The sequence below is a fragment of the Protopterus annectens genome, chromosome 4.part1, assembly GCF_019279795.1.
Source record: "Protopterus annectens isolate FY-2018-M chromosome 4.part1, PAN1.0, whole genome shotgun sequence".
NCBI classification, from domain to species: Eukaryota; Metazoa; Chordata; order Ceratodontiformes; family Protopteridae; genus Protopterus; species Protopterus annectens.
In genome coordinates this window covers 128,898,042-128,919,757 of record NC_056734.1, presented here as the reverse complement: position 1 = coordinate 128,919,757, position 21,716 = coordinate 128,898,042, and positions in this window count along the sequence as shown.

Here is a 21,716-nt window from a genome sequence, read left to right as displayed (position 1 = left end):
CAAATAGCTAAACGGAGCTATGACAGCTCCAAATAAGGGATGCATTTAGTTGAGGAAGCATGCCAATGGCCAAATATAAAGCCATTGGCATTTGCAAATGTTGTAAATCCTTAAAATCCATTTTTTCCCCGATCGCCGATGTTTAAGCATAGCGCAGCACTGCGCAAATGCGCTGCACTTTAAATAAAATTAAAACAAATGAAAAATAGCCAAAAATGGGCATTTTCACTAAAAAGCTTCTTCTGCCATGCTGGTGAATGGCAGGCTGAAAACAACATGGCCACTGAGTAGTGGTTGCTCAGGGGGGAAGCTCAGTGTGAGAGATGTAACCAAGCATTAGTAGGCAATCCTATGCAAATGAGGATAAGGATAGTGAATCCCAATTTTCCCCGGCATGTGAGCCATGTCCTTAGAGTGTAAGTGTAGGAGTAGGGGAGTAATAGAGTAGAAGATAGATGACATCATGAGGGGGTATGTCTGAAAGACTGTAAGCTGACTGGAGCACAGTGGCTGGTGTTTGCCCTGAGTTGCTCAGGATTGCAAGAGGCATGTCTACAGTTGTCCTAGCTGAAAACAAGAAACCAAAGGTGTACGCCATGAATATATCTGAAATTTCTTGCAAACGTGCTTACACCGTGTGCATGCGTGTGCGCTTGTGTGCGCGCGTGTGCACTTGTTTGCGCGGCGCTGCCCCTTGTGGAAACAGAAAGGGAAAAGGAAGGAAAAGAAGTAGTAGGAAGTTAACCAAGGAGAACTAGCAGAGCTGCCAGGTGAAATATATCAGAATCAGCCAATTACACAGGCAGTAGTCTAGCCCAGCCCAGCCCAGCACTTTAAACTCTGCAAAGAGCAGTCTACCCTGTTTTTTTCACAAGAACTCTGCAACACTGCAGTATACAAAGAGTGAAAACTTAAAAAGCTTAAGCCTGACAAAATGTTAGGGGCTGCTACTGCTATCATAAACCAACATGTGCAAGGTGCTGAGGGTGGTGATGTTGTGAATGCTGCTGAGCAACCCACAGTGAGGAGACGGAGAAGAGTGTACAGACCCAGGGTAACCTACCAGGGGCTACATGAGCTGGAGATAGTGGAGCACTATAGAGTGGACAGAGACCTCCTGCAGCAAATTGTTGAGCTGTGCCGGCCATGCCTCACACACAGAACCAACAGAGGGGAACCCATCCCAGTGGATACCAAGGTATGTGTTGGCCTACGAATACTAGCTATGGGTACCTTCCAGAGACCAACTGGTGATATGATGGGGGTTTCACAGCCATCAGCATCCAGGGTACTGCACCAGTTCCTGGATGCCATGTCAGCACATGTCAGTGAGCATGTATATTTCCCCAATTCCAGTGAGGCATTGGTCAGCAATATGCGTCTTTTCCACCAAATAGCAGAATACCCTGAGGTGGTGGATGCAATAGACTGCACTCACATACACATCAAAGCACCACACGGTGAGTGGGGTAGTGTCTACATCAACTGCAAGGGCTTCCCCACCATCAACTGTCAGGTCGTGTGCAATGCCCAGGGCATAATAATGAATGTGTGTGCTGGCTGCCCTGGAAGCTATCACGATTCCCACATCTGGCATCTCACGCAGCTGTACCAGAGATTTGCCAATGGGGACATCCCTGACGGTCACTTAGTGGGGGATGCTGTATACGCACTGGAGCCGTGGCTGATGACACCCATCAGAAATGCACACACACCCGAACAAGAACTCCATAATGAGGCACGCGCACAAACAAGAAACATTATTGAGCGTGTGTTTGGGATGCTCAAGTCACGGTTCCAGTGCCTGGACACATCTGGTGGAGCCTTGCAGTACTCATCAACTACATGTACCCAAATTGTCATGGCATGTGCCATGCTGCACAATATGATCCTGTGAAAACAGCTGCAGCAGGAACAGCATGGGGCAGGGCTAAACAGCCCCCCACCATTGCCAAGGCCTGCACAGGCACAGCGTGACTCGGCGGAGGAACAACCTGAGCCTACCCCAGTAGGCAGAAGGAGGCGTGCCCAGTATGTCCTGGCCTTGGCAAAGAGGCAACGCATAGCACATACACTGACTCAGTAGGAACCCTGGAAATGACACCTCTCTCTCTGACTCGCACATACAATAAAAGGGATGCCTAACTTGACACTACCTGTTTTCAAACATGTATAGGGAGTGTACTATGTGCATCCGACATAGACAGCCCTGCAGCAACACCTGAGGCATGATTGCCCAATTTTAAGCAATATAAAGCAGTGTTAAGCACATTTTACCACTATTTAGCATATTTAAGCACAATTGCGTGGAGCTGCACACCACGCAAACTAGTGCAACATTGGGCAATGTTGGGCAACGTTGAGCAATGTTGGGCAATGTTGGGCAAAGTCAGGCAAAGTCGAGCAAAGCCAGGTAAACACACTCACACCTGCTTTACTGTTCCTTAACCAGACAGGTCTGCCCAGCAGGAAAATAAAAAGCAGTGACAGGGCTCAAACTCAGGATACTGTGCACTATAGTCACAGTACTGAACCACTAAGCCATGACAGCATTTCACTGACACAGACACAGCAGGGCAATTGTAGACTAACGCAAACACAAACAAATGCTGTATCATGCCCTCTGAACTTCCCCCCAGGCCTATTCAGACAGATAACAGCAGGCCAGGCAGTGTGATGTGGGTTGGGTAGGCTATGAAGTCACAAACTAATATACATGAAATTGGAAGCTAAGTTCTGTAGTACAGTAGTATGCCTCAAGCCAGTACGATAGTCAACAGTACAGACTGAAATGGGGTACCTGACATAGCAGTGCAGGCCTAGCAAATGTGTATAAGTGTCAGGTGAAGCTCTCATCCTATGTACACCCACAGTAACAATCAGGTGTGCCCCCTGGGTAGAAATGTACAAATAATAGCTGTCCCCCCTGTATGTAGAAATGTTGCTAAGTCTATGCAAAGCGATTCATGGAAGCCCTGCAGGCACAGTGTGCTTCCTGTCAATGTACAACACAAAGGTGAGCCCTGAAGTAAAAACCAACTTGATTTTTCACACACATATAGCATATATGTCCATACTGGGCATGCTCACACACTTCAACAAATTTAGTAAATTTCAGTCAGCAACATACTGAAAGGTCATACTGGGCATGCTCACACACTTAAATAAACGAAGCAAATGTCAGTCAACAATATACTGAAAGGTCATACTGGGCATGCTCACACACTTAGTCCATGTCTGAGTACAGCAGTGGGCCACACATATCTGGCAGTTGCAGTCCTTACCCCAGAAACTTGTCACTATTCACCAATCCTGCCTTGCGTACACAGTTATATGAAAACAGACCCATATAATATATTGGACTCCTGTCATAATCAAACTATGTACTACAAGTACTTAAGTTGTTCAAAGAAAGTGAAAATTCAAAGAAGATCAATAAATCTCTGATCAGTATCATCAATAAACAATGAGCACTCCTAACATTATCCAATCCATGTTCTGACAAAAATATTGTCAAAGAGTCCATAGAGAATGATGAAGCTTTATTTCGCAATGTCATATATATAAATGTAAACACATATGTTCTGAGTCAGTGCAAACTGTAAATGAATACATGTACATGACTGACACTGCCAACATCTTGTCAGACAGGTTCATAAATATTTACCCCCCTCTCACTGACAAAAGGGCCCATTATCATACCTGGAGATCGTGAAAACCCAGAAATCACATATACAATGGTTAAACAGCACTTTCCAAACCTAAAAACACAGCGTCTATGGGATGACATGGTTTCCCTAGCTGTGTCATATGTGAACTCCAAAACAAACAGACCCTGCTCCTGAACAGTCTGTTGAGACTCACCCTCTGTACAGGATATGAAACTGCTGAATGCGTTACAGCAACATTTGGCACACTCCACAAGTGTTGGTGTACAACAGACCATAGGAACTATTGTCTTATAAGCCTATTAAGCCTGATCTGCAGGCCCATGGAGTCCATCATGATGGAACTCATAAACAGAACTATTGTGGCCCTCTTCAAAAGGAACCTTGATGATTGGATGGGAGAAAGGAAATTCACCCCAGGGATCATGTCAGTCGCCCTGCTAGACAGGGGTCCAGGGAAGTAAATAGTGTGGGAAGAAATAGCCAGGGAATTGTTATGGCTAGGCTTGTATAGGCCCTAGGGCTGATAGCCTAGTACCAACCTATGAACAAACATCCAACCCTACCGATTTTGGTTTGGTCAGGGGCAGATCATGGTTCCCAAACCTGCTAGACTGTTTTCAAGGCAGTCACCCAGGACATACATCAATGAAATGAGCTACACATATCCCACATAGACCTTGAAAAGCCCTTTTCCAACATCCCAGACACATGTTGTATCCACAAAATCAACAACCAGTGCATAAATATGTATGTCATCTGATGGATTGCCACCTGGGGCACAGATAGATCCCACAAGGTAAGAATTGTGGTCTCCTGTTCAAGCTGGTAACAACTGCTGTCCCCCATGGCTCAGTCCTGGAACCCCTCCTGTCTGGTGTATACTTTTCAGAAATACAGTCAAACACACAAGGGCTATGTTTAGCAAAGTTTGTGGATGACTGAAAAAAGTTGTCACAATCGATGTTTGGGACAACAGAGACATCCTTAAAAAGGGTCTCAGTCAGACATATGTGGTGTAAAAATTGTGCCCTTGAGCTACAGTCATACAAATACCACATAGGTGCCAACACCCTAAATATGGAGGTGATAATAAGGGATCAATGGACACATGTGGATAGTCATATCCACTTCCAGAAACATATTCACAAAGTGGTTAGAAAATCATGCTATGTGTTCCCACAAACTGCCAAAGTCTTTGCATGTAGGTCAAAGGAGGTTCCCTCTACTCATCAATCATCAGACCAGTCAGAGAGTACCACAACACACTTGCGATGAATCTGAATATGCACCCTCAGCAGTTGGAAAGACCACTGAAGTACCTCAACAAGAGGATTACTGGCCTCAAACAGTTGCCCCATGCAACAAGTCTGAATTTAACTCAGTCTGTACTCTGTTGCATACTGTCTACTCAGGAGACCTCTGCCCAACAGACAGGTCCATGTCCAATGCAGAACTGATGTACATGCGCTATCTGAAGTAAACCCAAGCTCACTGTACCACATGCTCTAGGGATATCATCATCACAACATTAAATAGAACATGTTGGAGGGATACATTACTAACTCACAGACTTCCCTTGCTTTGGAACAGTCTCCCCACCGACATTAAGCCGAGACCCTCACTGACACTCTTCCAGAGGAGCCTTGATGAGTGTATGTGAAACTGAACTGTCACACCATGGATCACTTCATCAGCTCTACTACACAGAGGCCTAGGGAACTAACTCCATGGGTGGTGATAGCTGCACACTCTGGCCATGCTAATATATGCCTTCAGGCAGATAGCCTATTAAATACCCATGTACCTCTATATATATGTAGGGGCAACACAGTATAATAAGCCAAAGATGGATGGGCAGAGGTGTTTGTAAGAGGGTGACCATGACAGGGAGCCATCCAGGACTGTCCCACCCAGCACACATCCCAATGGCACGAAAGACATGAGGTGCACATCTCTCCCACTGTACATAACAACCACCAGTATCTGTAAGCATTACAGTGTATGTGGTCCATGTGCCTGCTGTACAACATGACTGTACAATGAAGTACACATCTACTATCTGTAGACATGTACCTGTCACATAGGTGCATAGGTATGTAGTAGACTATCTCCACAAAGGCATATATCAGCCCACGCAAGTTGTGCAGCTTTCACCACACCATTGGGTAGTTTTCCAAGGCCTAGTTCCAATAGTTAGCACCCTAAGCCCCTTTCTAGTGGGGCTGCTGATGTGATGCCTGGCATGAATTGTCTGTTTCCCACCCACTCATCAAGGTTCCAGTTGAAGAGTGTCAGCGAGGGGTTCTGTCTAATGTACATTGGGACTCTGTTCCATAGTAAGGCAAGTGTCTGTGATGGTACTTTATCCCACCAGCATGTTGTATTCATCATTCTGATGAGGTTCAGATCCATGGAATGTGTAGGGTGACTCAATGTTATGTGTAGATGGAGCATGTTCAACAGTTATGTGTTGGACATGGCTCTGTATGTTAGGCAGAGTGTGCCTCTGAGTAGGCTGTACGCAATGAAGAACAGATTTAGTTTTACCAGTTGTGTTGCATAACACAACTGTTTGAGTCCAGTAATCCTCTTGGTGAGGTACCTATGTGGTCTCTACAGCTGCTGGATATGCTAAGTTGAGTACATCCAAAATGGTGCACTGTACTCAATGATGGGTCTGATGATGTAAGAGTAGAGTGCCAACACTACCACTTTGGATCCTGATGCAAACCCTTTGTTGATTAGGTGGGCCACATAGGATCTCCCAATCACTTTGGCAACATGGTTGTCAAAGGAAAGATGACTATGTACATGTGTCCCCAAATCCCTTATCATCTTGTCATTTTTAAGGGGGTAACCCCCGTGGTAGTTTGTGGGTATTTTGTTTTCAACAAAGAGGATCACTATGCCTTCCTCCACAGTGAGCTTGAGGCCATGATTCTGACACCACACATCTGTCTCATAGAGTCCCTTCTGGAGAATATGTCTGTCTTCCAGGGAATCTATTATGGCAAACACTTTACAGTTCCCAGCAAACTTAGTCAACCACAACTCTCTTGTGTTGGCATGTACATTTGAGAAGTCTATACCAAACAGGAGGCACCCCAGGACTGAACCCTGGGGGACACCAGTCGTTACCGGTGTAGAGTCTGACATGTAGCCAGCAACTCGTAATGTGTGGGATCTATCTGTGAGCCAGTTTGAAATCCATCTTGTGATGTATGGATTCATGGCCAGGTTGGTGAGTTCATCTATGATACCTGACTGGGGAATGGTGTCAAAGGCCTTAGTGAGGTATAGGTAGGCTGTGTGGATCTCATTTCAATCATCTGTACCCTGGGTAACTGTCAAAAAAATCCTCCCAGTTCAGAAGGCGTGGTCTGCATTTGACGAAGCCAAACTGGGTGTGCTCAACTGTGTGAAGGTTCCCAATCTCTGTATTGTTGACTTCCATTATGATTGGCTCCATTGCCTTGCAGAACACACTCGTCAGGCTCATAGAGCATGAACGCCAAGGGGTTTTTGTGGCCCCACCCCTGTGGAGTGTGAAGAACGTTGCTGTGCAACATTCTGTGGGCACATATCCTGTAGAGAGCATGTAGAGAGAGGTGTAGGTATCCTTGATGAATATGGATACATCCTCACCCTATGTGCTATGATTCAGGTTCTGATGCTGGAAGGTATGGAATGAGTAGTATCCTGGTAGTGCTGGTGTGCTGTCTGGAGCATTGAACTAGGTTACTGATATTGCACAGATATCAATATTCTCCACAATGAGAAGTGCCTCAAGTGTGTGCATCTTGAGGCTGAGACTTCTGGCAATGAGTAGCATTTAGCTCACTTTGTGGTTATTTGTGTTGGTTACGGGGTTTGGTTTGTCCTGCGTGACCGGTGTTCCACACCTGACGTCAACGCCTCATTGGTCCCATCTGACCATAAGCTAATTACCCTACATATCCACATCCTGGACCCACACCCCCATTAAGGAAACCATGTTAAAAAGTGTCTCCAAAGCCAACTTCATGCTTCTTAAGACAGAAGTGCTGAACTGCAGGACACCCATGCAGATGGGCAATGCAATTACAACTACTGAATCCTTCGCAATTGCACTTTATAAGCACTTACATGACTGCATGCATCCTGCTATCCCAAACAGAACTAAGACACTATCCTCCAAGAAAAGGAAGCCAATCTGGTGTTCCCCTGCCATAAACAAACTGCACAACAGAAGGAAAATACTGTTGCAAAAGAGGGTAAAATCTCATGAGGGGAGGAGCTCCATGGTCAACATCAGTAAGAAGCTATGATCCATGATAAAATCCTCCAAACCTAGTTATGAAAAGAAAATTCTAAAGACAACCACAAAGCATTCTATAGCTATGTCAAGAATCTCAATGGCAACACTCAGATCTGCTCTGAGTTACAGCACAATGGCACTAAATATACAGACCCAACTGATATTGCCAACATCCTAGCAGATAGGATCAGTGCTAACTTTACCCCCCTCTCACCCATGAAAGAGCACATCTCTATAATGGAAGACTGCAAAGTTGCTGTCATCACAGATAAAAAATACTCTCCAAAGCCAGAAACACAGCATCCATGGGACCAGATAACATCCCAGGCTGTGTTCTACACAAACTACAGAATGAACAGGCACCACACCTACATACCATGTTCAGTCATAGCCTCACCTCAGGCTTTGCGCCTGCTGAATGGTGCAAAGCAGCGGTTATCCCACTACACAAGGGGGGAACCACCATGGACCCCAGGAACTAGCGCCCCATTAGCCTGATGAGCCTGCTCTGCAAGGCCATGGAATGTATCATCATATAACTTATAAAAAAAGACATTGGTAATCTCCAAACTCTGGACCACAACCATGTTGGGTTTGTAAAAGGCAGATCATGTCTCCTAAACCTGATAGATGTCATTGAAGCAGTCACCAGAACCGTAGACAAGGGTAAGGTGGTTCACACAGCCTATGTAGATCTTGCCACGGCTTTCAACACCATCCCCCACTCTGGAATTATAGATAAACCCACTAAACTACGTATAAATCGCTATGTCACAAGATGGGTTGCCAACTGGCTAACTGACAGAACACACACTGTGAAAGTAGCAGACTCCAAGTACGCCTTTGGACCAGAGACAAGTGCAGTACCACAGGGTTCAGTCCTGGGTTCCATCCTGTCTGGTATCTGCTTCCCTGAAGTAAACTTTAACATGGAAGGTCTGTGGCTAATGAAGTTTCCAGATGACTGCAAACTAGGAGCCATAATCGAAACTACTGAAGATGTGGACATCCTACAAAAAGGCCTCACTGAGACAGATGCCTGGTGTCAAAGCCATGGCCTCAAGCTCAATGCCAAAAAGTGCATTGTTATCCTTTTTGGTAAAAACTACAACATAGGCACTAGTATACTTAACACTGAAAGTGTAATAAGAGACCTTGGGTCACAGGTGGACAGTGATAATCACATCCCTGCAGCAGTCAGGAAATCCTTCTACATGGCACACCTCATCACAAAAGGTGTCTCATGCAGAATAGAAGAGGACATTGTTCCACTCTACTCATCACTCATTAGATCCATAATAGATCCATAATAGAGTACAACGCCCCTTTTGCTATGTACCTCACAAGACATCTACAACAACTGGAAAGCCTGCAGAAATACCTCACAAATAGCATTAGAGGCCTGAAATACATGCCATACACAGACCGTCTCAAAATGCTCCCGTTGTACTCTCTCGGATATCGCCTACTCAGAGGTGATCTCTGTCTAACATACAAAGCTATGTCAAACACAGAGCTGTTGGACATGCTCCACATAAAACACTCACAATCCCTCTGATCTTCACCCCCAAAACCCAGAGTGAAATACAAAAGGAAGTGGTGTATCCATTTACCTTATGGATACCCACACCTTCAGGTTAGTGGCACAGCATGAGGTCTTGGAGACCATGCAAATGCAACTAACATTGGGCAAAGCTGCTTATCAGACTGTAGCCTGCTACAGATCACCTACCTTGTCTCAGGAACCTCACTCAGTATTCCTGAGAACAGTGGAAAATATAATGGTCCTACCAAACACCATTATATGAGGAGATTACAACTCCCAAAACACTGACTGGGAGAATTACTCGTGTACAACGTCCTTTACCCAATGCTTCCTAGAGTTGAAAAACTCAAACGCTCTGGAACAGCTGGTCAACATGCCCACTAGAGGTGATAACATACTGGACCTGATCATCACCAACATGGGGTACCAGTGTTCCACAACAGAGATAACCCCCTCGCTGGCAATATGAGATCATAAAGTAATCACACTGGATATCCACATCATACCCCCCCCCACAGTCAAGGAAACCACTATGAAGAAAGTTTCTAAAGCAAACAGCACACTTCTCAAGACCAAAGTGGAAAGTTCAAAAGCACCCTTGCTATAGGATAATGCTATACAATCTGCAGAATCATTTACAAGTGCATTCTATGAGCATCTACAGGGATGCATGGATCGAGACATGCCAAATAAAACCAAGATGCACTCCTCCAAAAATAGGAAACCAGTCTGGTGGTCGTCGCACATAAATAAGCTATACAACAGAAGGAGGGAATGAACACATGATAGAGCAAACTTCACAAAAGGAAAGGCATCACTGATCATTATTAGGAAGAAACAATGATCGCTCATAAAATAATCAAGGCCAGTTTCTAAAGACAAATTGCCAAGGAATGTAAGAATAACAACCACAAAGCCTCCGTTAGCTATAGCAAACATTTAGGTGGCAACTCTCAAATATGCTGTCAGCTATTGCAAAATGGAAAAAAGATACACTGAACCAACTTACATTGCCCACATCCTGGGGGACAAGTTTAGTGCAACCCCCCCCCCCCCATCACCCCCAAAAGGGCCTGTGTCCATCCCAGAAGAATGCAGAGCACCAGACTTCATGGACATGCAGGTAAAAACAGCCCTCTCCAAAGCTAAGAACACAGCATCAATGGGACTGGATGGTGTCCCAGGGTGCGACTTACACTAGCCCCAAAAGAAACTACACCCTCACCTACATTCACTGTCCAGACTCAACCTTACCACAGGCTATGTACCCAAAGAATGGCATACAGCAACAGTCATCCAGCTCCACAAAGGGGGTGCCACAACAGAACCAGGAAACCATTGCCCTATAGGCCTACTCAGCCTGGTCTGCAAAGCTATGGAGCAAATTATCAAGGAACCCATAAACAGAGACATTGGGGACCTCCAGACACTGGACTCTACCCAACTTGGCTTTGTTCAAGGTAGATCCTGGCTCCTAAACCTAGTTGACTTATTTGAAACAGTTACCAAGGACATAGATGGAGGTGAAAGTAGTCCACATAGCCCACCTGGACCTCACTAAGGCCTTTTGATACCATTCCCCACTCTGGCATCATGGACAAGCTTACCAGCTTAAACATTAACAGCTATGTCACAGGATGGGTGGCCAACTGGCTCACAGATCAAACACACATGTTCAGAGTTGTGGGTGCCATGTCCGACTCTAAACCAGTCACAAATGGCATCCCACAGGTATTGGTCCTGGGACCCCACCTGTTCAGTAGATACTGCTCAGAGGTACAGGCAAGCACGGAAGGAGTATGGCTGAACAAGTTTGCAGATGACTGCTAACTGTGGTCCATAATCGTCTCCACAGCTGACACAGACATCCTACAGAAGGGTCTTACAGAGACAGATACCTGGTGTCAAAACAATGCCCTCAAGCAGAATGCCAAAGAATGCATAGTCATTCCCTTTGGATAAAACAAAGTGCACACAAATTACCACATAGGTGGTAATCCAGTATGTACGGAGAATGTAATTATGGCCCTGGGGACCCAGGTAGATAGTAAACTCTCCTTTGATGATCACATTGCCAAAGTGTTTACAAATTCCTTCTATGTAGCCCACCTAATGTAACCCACTTTGTCTAGTCTGATGATGTCACCATCCTACAAATATACCTGTGGAAAAGAGAGCTCCCAGTGATGTATAGCGCGTCATGTAAATGTATAGTGCTCTGGTATCATTAAGTAATTAGGTAGGGGTTTGAATCCTGTACTTGACAACTGTGTGTGGGTGTGTATCTCTTTGTAGAGGAGCAGCCTTTTTGGAGACAAGTACAACACCTTAAAAGTGGTACACTTATCTTTGTCAAGTCTGATGATGTCACCATCCTACAAATATACCTGTGGAAAGGAGAGCTCACAGTAATGTGTATAGTGCATCGTGTAAATACATACTGCTCTAGTATCACTAGGTAGGGGTTTGAATCCTTCACTTGACAACTGTATGAGAGTGTGTGTGTACCTCATTGTAGAGGAGCAACCTTTTTGGAGACAACTACAACACCTTAAAAGTGATATACTCATCTTTGTCAAGTCTGATGATGTCACCATCCTACAAATACACCTTTGGAAAGAAGAGCTCCCAGTAATGTGTATAGCACATTGTGTAAATGCGTACTGCTCTAGTATCATAAAGTAGTTAGGTAGGGGTTTGAATACTGCACTTGGTGAGTGTGTGTGAGACACAGTTGGTCACTGTGTTGTGGGTTTTGCTTTTACTACTGTATGACATATTACAATGACAACAGTATGTGCATTGCACATCAGGTAGCTGTGTGGCAAATACATATACGTACATGTGACCTCAATTATTTCATAGGTGGGAACCCTGCTTTCTCCATGAACACATCTGTTATCTTTGCCAGAGTGTGCTGCCACTTTCCAGACCTTAGGTCACATCTGTATGCTTGTGACAAGCCCAGCCACTGCAGTGATCCCTGGCCTGGGTCATCCGTGTCACACACACTCATTACGGTTTCTACTGAATAGTGTGAGTGAGGGTTTATGCCTGAGGTATATTTCAGACCAGTTCAAATGCAGCAAAGTCTGTCAATGATGGCTATTCATTATAGGTGTACAACAACCTTTGTGGATATGCATGCAGACTCCTTATTGCTTATGTGATTCACAGAGGGATTTCAAAATACCTTTGGAAATGTGATTACCAATGGAGAGATGATGTGACACTTGGCTGTATGTACACATCAGTACCTGTCAACATGTTGGGGGCTACAATCTATGTGGTACTGTGGGGATACTATGTTTTGTAAAGGTGGATGACTATGCTTTAGTTGGCTAATTGCTTTACAGCATGGGTTTGACAACAGGTATCTGTCTGTATGATACCCTTGTGGAGGATGTGTGTGTCATCTGGAGAATGCATTATAGGCCACAGTATGCATTCCCAGATGTGGACGGACATATCCCTACTGTGTTTGCTTGTACCTAAGTGAGCTATATGCCAATCAGGAGTGGTCCCAGAAATGGGTGCAGATGAACACCACTGGTTACTGGCATAGTATAGTTCCTGAAGGATACAAATGTTACTGTGTGTCCTACATCTGTGTGTCAGTTGTCAAGACATCATCTAACGATTGTTTATGGTCAGGCTGTTGAGGTTATGTATACTACCAGAATGCAAACCAATGACAGATAGTAACAGTATCACCCACAGCACAGTGCCAAACCATGTCATACACACATGTGTACCCAAGTTCCAAAATGTGTGTAGTACAATGCATACTGGCCACCAATAGAAACTATGGAGTGTTAACACTGTGTAATACAGGGCATGTCACCCTGCCCATGTGTCCACTATGCATGTACATGCAGACAGTGCACCTCCACCATGTTCACAAATGTACACCTGCAAATCTGTGCTGCACACATCCCACACTTACTGTCAACTCTCTAACACATGCTGCCAATACTACACACATCAGCCAAGTGACACGTGGGCGGACAATACACTATTGAGATTAACACTGGTGTAAACAATACTACATTGACAATCATAGCTTTAATGCAACATGCCTGCTCAGCTACACCTTCAAGGATATCATTACACTTTACTGCCGACAACATGCTAACATTGCTATACTGCTAAAAAGTCACCCTGTGCATCAGCACCATGTTAGCCTGTTCCTGCATCAATGTTACAGATGACAGGAGGTGGCACAGGTTTCATCATATGCACAGGGTGTGTTGTTGGTTTGCCAAAGGCCTGCATTGAGCCAATACATTCGACATGTGTGTGTGTGTGTGTGTGTGTGTGTGTGTGTGTGTGTGTGTGTGTGTGTGTGTGTGTGTGAGGGCCAAGAGTACTGGTATGGTCCAATGTTGATGTAATGTGTGCGGGTAGGTGTTAGCCCTAGGTGTCTGGTTTATGTGTGTGTGTGTGTCTGCATGCACACAGTTCCACCATGTGGCTGCCATATACGAGGATTTATGGGACAGCCACAGACTGAACCCGCCAGGCTTTACAGATCACCATCTCTGGCCATGGATACGGTACCTGTGCCTGGCAGGGGTGCTACTGAGAGTATCAGGTACTAAGCCAGACTGGGTACTATCCTCAGAGGTAGACATATGTACACTGGACCCAGGTCCCTGCTGGGACTGTCCAGAGCCATGTGCACGTGGTCTTCTAGGACGGTCTATGGACAGCCCACCCCCAACATTGCTGGGGCTGGTACTGGCACTACAGGAGCAGCTGTGACTTGAGGGACGTCCGCAGTGACTGGCAGCTGCTGATGTTGCTGGCATACGTCCACGTTGACATCTCAGCTGTCCTGCACTGTCCTGACACATGGACATGACATTGTGGGGGACATCTAATGTCTCACCCCAATGTCTATCAGTGACCTCAGTGTAATTACAGATGGCACTTGCTAGGTCATGGATACTGTCATTTAAAGCAGTGTTATGTGCCCTCTGTGCCCTTAGTCCCTGTCTGGTGTACCGTTCCATATGTGCCTGTGCCTTCATGACAGGCTGGAACATGCGTGAGGTTGTAAGACCTGTGGCACGTCTGCCAGGGGCATGATGACCAGCAGTGCTCCGACGAGAACCCCTGGACATCTGCCTATGTGGTACCATTCCAGACCTCTGGGTATGGCTGCTGTGTCTGGATGCATGTGCCATAGATACCACACTGTCCTGGCCATTGCCGACTGTACACTGTCCCTCAGTTAAGGGCATTGGTGATGATGGATGTATTGGCAGTATGACTGTGTGCATGGATGGGGTGGACACCTGTGTACTGTCGATTGGTGGCCCAACGACAGACCCTGGCAAACATGCCTGTGCCTCAACACACCTATCGTCATTATCACTATTTGTGTCAGTGACATCAGGTTCCCTACTGCAGTGAAACAGCCCAACCTCAGCACCTGTGAGAGGAAGACAGGAAACACACTTTACGACCTGTACATGATGTCAGAACACATGCACACATGCATACATGCACACATGCACACATGAACACATGCACACATGCACACAAATACACTCCTCACTAAAGCAGAGACACACACACACACACACACACACACACACACACACACACACACACACACACACACACACACATGACCAGCAATCCAGAACATACTCAATAGCGGTTGATGGTGGGGTACAGTATCACAAGACAAACAGTCATATCACACGTGTCAGCATGCAGGACGTGTGTTGCTCAACAGCATGCAGTGCGAGTGTAGACAGTCATTGGTAATAACAGTATACATGGCTTTGATGCATGTGTGTTGTTGTGCAATGATTGGCCTCAACCTGGAAAGCAATGTGTACATGGACACAACATTGCTGTGCAAGTATTACAAGCTCTTCAATGTGCTGTGCACCATCACTCACAGGTATACATACCATGGCTGGATGTTTATCTGTGTGTCACATAGATATCCGTTACTGATTAGAGCGTCTGTGTCTTTAGCAGATAATTGTGGACACAGGTTTAGCTCATGCATACTATGTATACACACAGGATGAGTGGTGCATGTATACCTGATGGAATACCATTGCTCAACATAGCCATTGTACAGTAGTTATGGTGAGTGTAGAACATATTGTGGACATGCTAGTGCCAGCCATGACTTGGCATGCTACAACACAACTGCAACATTAAACATCACACATACCCAATGTGTGTCATGTGACCTATACACTCAATAGCATTACAAGACATATATGTGTCACTTTGTGCAAATGGTGATTGCTATGCATATTGTGTATAGGTGCATATGTTTGCACACACACAACATTGAGGTGTATAGCAATGAATGCTATGTGTAGTACTGTGGTTACTGTAACTGGATGGGGTGTAGTACCATGAGCCATCATCATGCAGCATCATGTGGTCACTCAAGGATACTAATATGTGCCAGACTGGCACCTATCATGCTGTACCTGAACCACAGTACCATGGCTACATTCACCATTTCACAACCAGTTACATGGGTTTGTAAGGTGCCCAATAGAGAGCATTGCCTATCATGAATGTGTTGTGTGTTGAAGAGTGTCGCACTGCCCCATGATAGGCCTCTTACCCACAGGTATTTTGTGTGTGCTGTGTGGATGACATTTGGGATACTGGAGTGTGACCTTATAGCATGTGTCTGAATACGCCATGTGTAGCATATTAACATGTACTGCATATGACGAAGTTGTGTATGTTGTGTGCATGTGTATCGACTGTCTATCCAATGTCCACTACAGTGTAGCCACAATTGTTTGGGATGCTCTGTGTATTGCATGTGTTTGAGGCAGCTACTCACGTTACTGAGATGTGCATAGTCTCACAGCAAACATGCACAGCATGCATTATGCGCAGGTGTGTTACATGTGTACATGGCCTACACCTCACCTATGACATGCACATTTTATTTGCAATATTAAATGTAGAACACACCTGCATGGGTCTGCTGCCTTGCTGTCACACCAGAGGGACCTACAAGGATATGAGACAGTTTGTCAGTGGCAACAACTGTGTCATTGCTACTGTGGGTTTGCAATCTTACAGTAGTACAATGGTTGATAGTCACAGGCCTACACATCATGTTCCAAATTATCAGTATTGCACAACACCAGGCTCCACATCTTCTAACTACACAGTACACATCTCACATATGCATGATCTAACAATAGAGGTAACAGTAGTCTACAGATATGCCATGTTACCTGCACGCTCCATGTGAACTTGCTGGGGGTCTCCGGCTTCCATGATGATACATGTGTGCTGTTGTTGTTGTTGGCCAGGAGCCACCAGGCTCAGGAGCAGCTCCTCCACTCTGGTGAGGGGGGATGGGTGGTAACCCCACCACCTGTGGCAAGCTGTTGCCTACGGACATCAGACGCATGCTGCCGGACATGTCTAAGTAAATCACTGCAGTGATGGCATACCTGCTCATATGTCCAGTTATACATGCCTATGTCATTTATCCTACGGACAACATCTTGCCTCAGTGCAGTCTGCTCATGCTGGCCCTGGCTGGTTCTTGAGAATAGCAGGGTGTAGTTTTGGATGAAACTAGTGGTTAGGATTTCATCCTCTGCTCGACTATAGGTAGGGTTGCGATGGTGGGCCATGACCTGGAAGACAATGAAACAATATGTGTGAGCAAATCATGTGGCACACTTAACATTCTACAGTACAGATGTCACTGAACTGCCATAAATAGCAAACTATTGTCTGACAGAGGATACACACTTTCAATGCCACATATCAGTGCTCAACCCACAACTGCCTGACAGTGCCTGGCACGCTCTATATATTAAACCATTTTCTGCACAGCAACAAAGAGAAACCACTATGTTAGACTATGCAACAGTACATGGCACACTGTATGCGACACAATGCACCACCTAGCCACAGGAGGTATATATCAAGCTAATGCATAAAGAAATATGTCATTCATTGTAATGATTGTAAAGTCCAGTTACAGTATTACCAGTATACCACATTAGTTGTTGATGGAAAACCCCTGCCTAAAATATGTGCACATTCGTGAATATAGGTGGCATACTGCTGTACTAGACTATACATGTTGCTAGATATGCACTTATATCCTGTAACACACATATGACCGAGGGCATGTTACAGGCATACCCACACACACATCAGACATACATACAGGACACAGAGGTATGGCAACCCAGATGAGCTTTACTTGTGTACCATACAGTACTGTGTGTCAGTACTTACAAACCCTTATGCCTGAGGTATGTAATCTGTGAGGACTACAGGGAACACACAAAACAGTGTTTCCAAGCAATGTGGACATACACCATACTGTGCTGTTTAGGCCTACAGCTTCAGGTAGTACTACAGTTCATACATGATTTGGATTCACCAGCAGTACCAATCAATGAGCATACATGTACTGGTTTAGCCTCCAATGGCACACCCCAGTTAACACCAAGGGACTACGGCAGACCGTATGCCATACTGCTTTTTCTGGCTAGTGATAGCATACACATCTTTTGCTGGGATCGGAGCTAGGACACATAATACCATGACAGAAACAGTTTCCCACTAAGCTATCCCACATATACACAACTGTGACACATTCACCAACACATTCACCATCACACTCAGTCAACCTCACATAGCAATTATTGCAACAAGTACATGTGGGTGTGTATTGGTTCATAGGTAGGTAATAGGCTATTGGCCCTAGGGCCTGTAGAAGCCTAGCCAGATGGTACCCTGGCCTTTAACACCCAAGTAATTTAATTTCATGTGCCCCTGTCAAGCAGAGCCACAGAGGTGATTCCCAGGGTGTATTTCCTATCTCCTATCCAATCATCAAGACTATTCATGACAAGTGCTACTGAGGAGCTTTGTTTGCTATTGATAGGTAGTTTGTTCCAAAGTATGGGAAGTCTCTGAGATAGGAATCTATCCCTCCAGCATGTTCTGTTTATTGAGGTGACAAGGTTTAGGTCCCTAGAGCGTGTAGCTCGTAGGGATTGTGATCTGTTTACGTGGAGCATGTCCAACAGCTCTGGGTTTGACATAGCCTTGTATGTTAGGCAGAGGTCACCTCTGGGTTGGCGGTATGCGACACAGTCTAGCTGTGGTCTTGTGAGATGGTCTGCATAGGGCATCTGTTTGAGGACAGTAATACTCTTTGTGAGGTATGTCTGTGGCCTTTCCAGTTGCTGTAGATGTCTTGTGAGGTACATACCAGAAGGGGCATTGTACTCTATAATGGGTTTTGTGAGTGATGAGTAGAGGGGAACACTGACCACTTTTTCCCTGGATGACACAGCTTTTGTGATGAGGTGTGCCACATAGACAGATTACATGACTAGTGTGGCACTGTGATTATCAAAGGGAAGACTACTGTCCACCTGTGTCCCATGGTCTCTTATCACACTTTCGGTGTTAAGTCGACTACCACCTATATGGTAGTTCATGGGTACAGAGTTTTTAGCAAAAGGGATGCCAATGCATTTTCGACATTGAGCTTGAGGCCATGGCTTTGTCACCAGGCATCTGTCACAGTAAATATGACTCTGTCTCCCTCTCTCTCTCTTTATATATATATATATATATATATATATATATATATATATATATATACACATACATATGAACATCCATTGGTGTACATATAGATATACATATAGGCACATATACAGTCCACCTTTCATGGTGGGAATATCAATTATGTGAAGTATGTGAGGTATAAAGTTATGTAATGATATTGCACAGTCTTCTGCGAAATGCATTGAAGGTGTTCTCAGCCCATGTGGCTTTAGCAGGCCTCACTGGCTGCAACACTGCAAACATAACAAATCACACCCACAACGTTTAACCACCACATGTCATATACCAGCACTGTATGCTGTCTTGTTTGCCACACACTACTACCTACATACAAATATGCACATAACAACCTTCACCAACATATATATGACCTCCCTTCACAAACAGTTGCAGTATGTCCCTTACTCTATGCACATGTACAGATGCTAATATATCTGACACAGATATATCTCTCTGTATGTGTGTGCCATACACACACAAGGTCCACACTGTTGTAAGTCCCTGGACCTCACGGCTGACCTGTTGGGCCTTGCTGCAACATGAACAGGTGTCACGTGTGAGCACACAGTAATATTAGAGGGTGTATACATAGCTGCAAATGCTAGATTAGCATACTAGCCTGGTACAGTAGTTGCCAATGCTAAGCTACACGTTGATATGACTATCATGCATGTGTTACTCTGTTACATCCATGTTTATATAGCTGTATGCGCTACTCCCCCAAACAGCCATTGTCCACACTACTGTACAGAACACAGATAACATGGATCAGATGTTTGAAATTTAATGCTGAGCTACATATATCACAGTTATGTCCCACTGCACACAGCCACACACTGATTTGTTCATGGCAGTAGTTATGCAGGGCATCTGTGCATAGATACGTACTGCTGCCACATATTGATATTTCGAAGTATGTAGAGTAGTCTTCAGATACATCTATTACATGCCAGTAAATACATATATGTTACATACCTTTCCTTTATAGGTGTTGGTAGTATGCAGTTCCGTGTGTCTTTGCCTTTTTTTTTTTTTTCAGCTGGTGTGGGTGGGTGTGTGTGTGTCTCTCTCTCTCTCTCTGTCTCTGTCTCTCTCTCTCTCTCTCTCTCAGTATCTGCAATGGGATGATTGCATGTGTGGCCAGCAAGTACAGCCTGCTTTTATAGGTATCTGCACATGTGCATGTGATGGCCTCTGCACCAATTGGTGGCCACCATTTGGTAATTGCATGCAGCCTGCTGTGTGGTAATTGCAGTACTCACTGTCATAGCAAGGTTGGTATAATTCTTATATCTGAAGCTAGGGGTGTAGCCAGTGATTTAAATGTTGTACTCAGACCTGAATGTTGCCACTTCCAGTACACAGTTGTCAGTGTAGGATTGTACTCACCCATACAAATGCTAACACAAGATACATGGGAGTATGTAGTTTATTTTCTACTTATACAATTAACTGCCATACAAAAGTAGTTATTGAGATGTATTCATTTGGCACATGAACTGTTTGTGAACTGCTATACTGTGAATATTAATGTACTCACTTCTGCACAGTTTGTGCTTTTTATTGTTGACATTAGCACAGGATGCTCAAGAAAACTGGACAATTCCAGTACTGAGTATGCCTGCCTGCAACCTTGGTAGACCCTGAACACACAGGTATATTGTACATTTGGGTGGGGATGCAGACATACAGAGAGCATTATGTATTATTGTGTGAATGTTATCTTGCTGGACTTTAATGGTTGCTGTGTACCTGTTAGTTTAGCAAGGCAAGTTGTCTGTCTGCATAGCTCCCAACTGTGGACCTATCCAGATGGTAGCCAGATGTTAGGCTGTTATTCTCTTTCTGTGCAACGCACAGGTCTTTCCAGCACTGGTACAATGGCGTTGTTACAGTCGTTTGCTACCAGTACATGGCTACATCCTTTGGCATTTCAGTGTTGTACTCCTACATAAGGGTATGCTTGTGGAACTCCTTCCAAAGCTATTTGCACAGTGTGTAACAGCAGAAAAGCTGATATGCCTGTGTGTTTCTGCCTCGGCCAGGCCTCTGAAACACTCAAGTACATATTTGAACAGAGTGAGGTAAAGGTAGGTAAAAGTGAGGTACACCTTAAAAATATTAGGGACAGTAAGTGGAGACTTCAGGAGAACCAGTGCATATGAATTACTACACCTTTTCTGAAGTACAAGTGGTGTCTAACTCCTACATATTGTCATTATTCATTAGGTGTAATACCCCACCTTTCTGCCTAATGTCAGTACTTTTCAGGGGATTCAGAGGGACACAGCTAACATATGTTTCAAAATCAGGGACATCCCTGATATGTAGTCATAGTTGGGATGCATGTCCTCTGCCCTAGTCAGATATGCCAGTGTTTGTCCTGCTATGATACTGTGTGGGGGTTGTAAAGTGCTGCTGTAACATCATTTACTGCTAGAATGGCTAGTTCTCTTATCACAGTCATGTAATGCAATTCCACAACAACTGCTGGTAAAGTTCCACAGAACAGGTTTTGTGTTATGGCATTCCTATTTTTCCTTTACATTCACTCATTCTCATGCATGATATATCTATTTCAGCAACAACC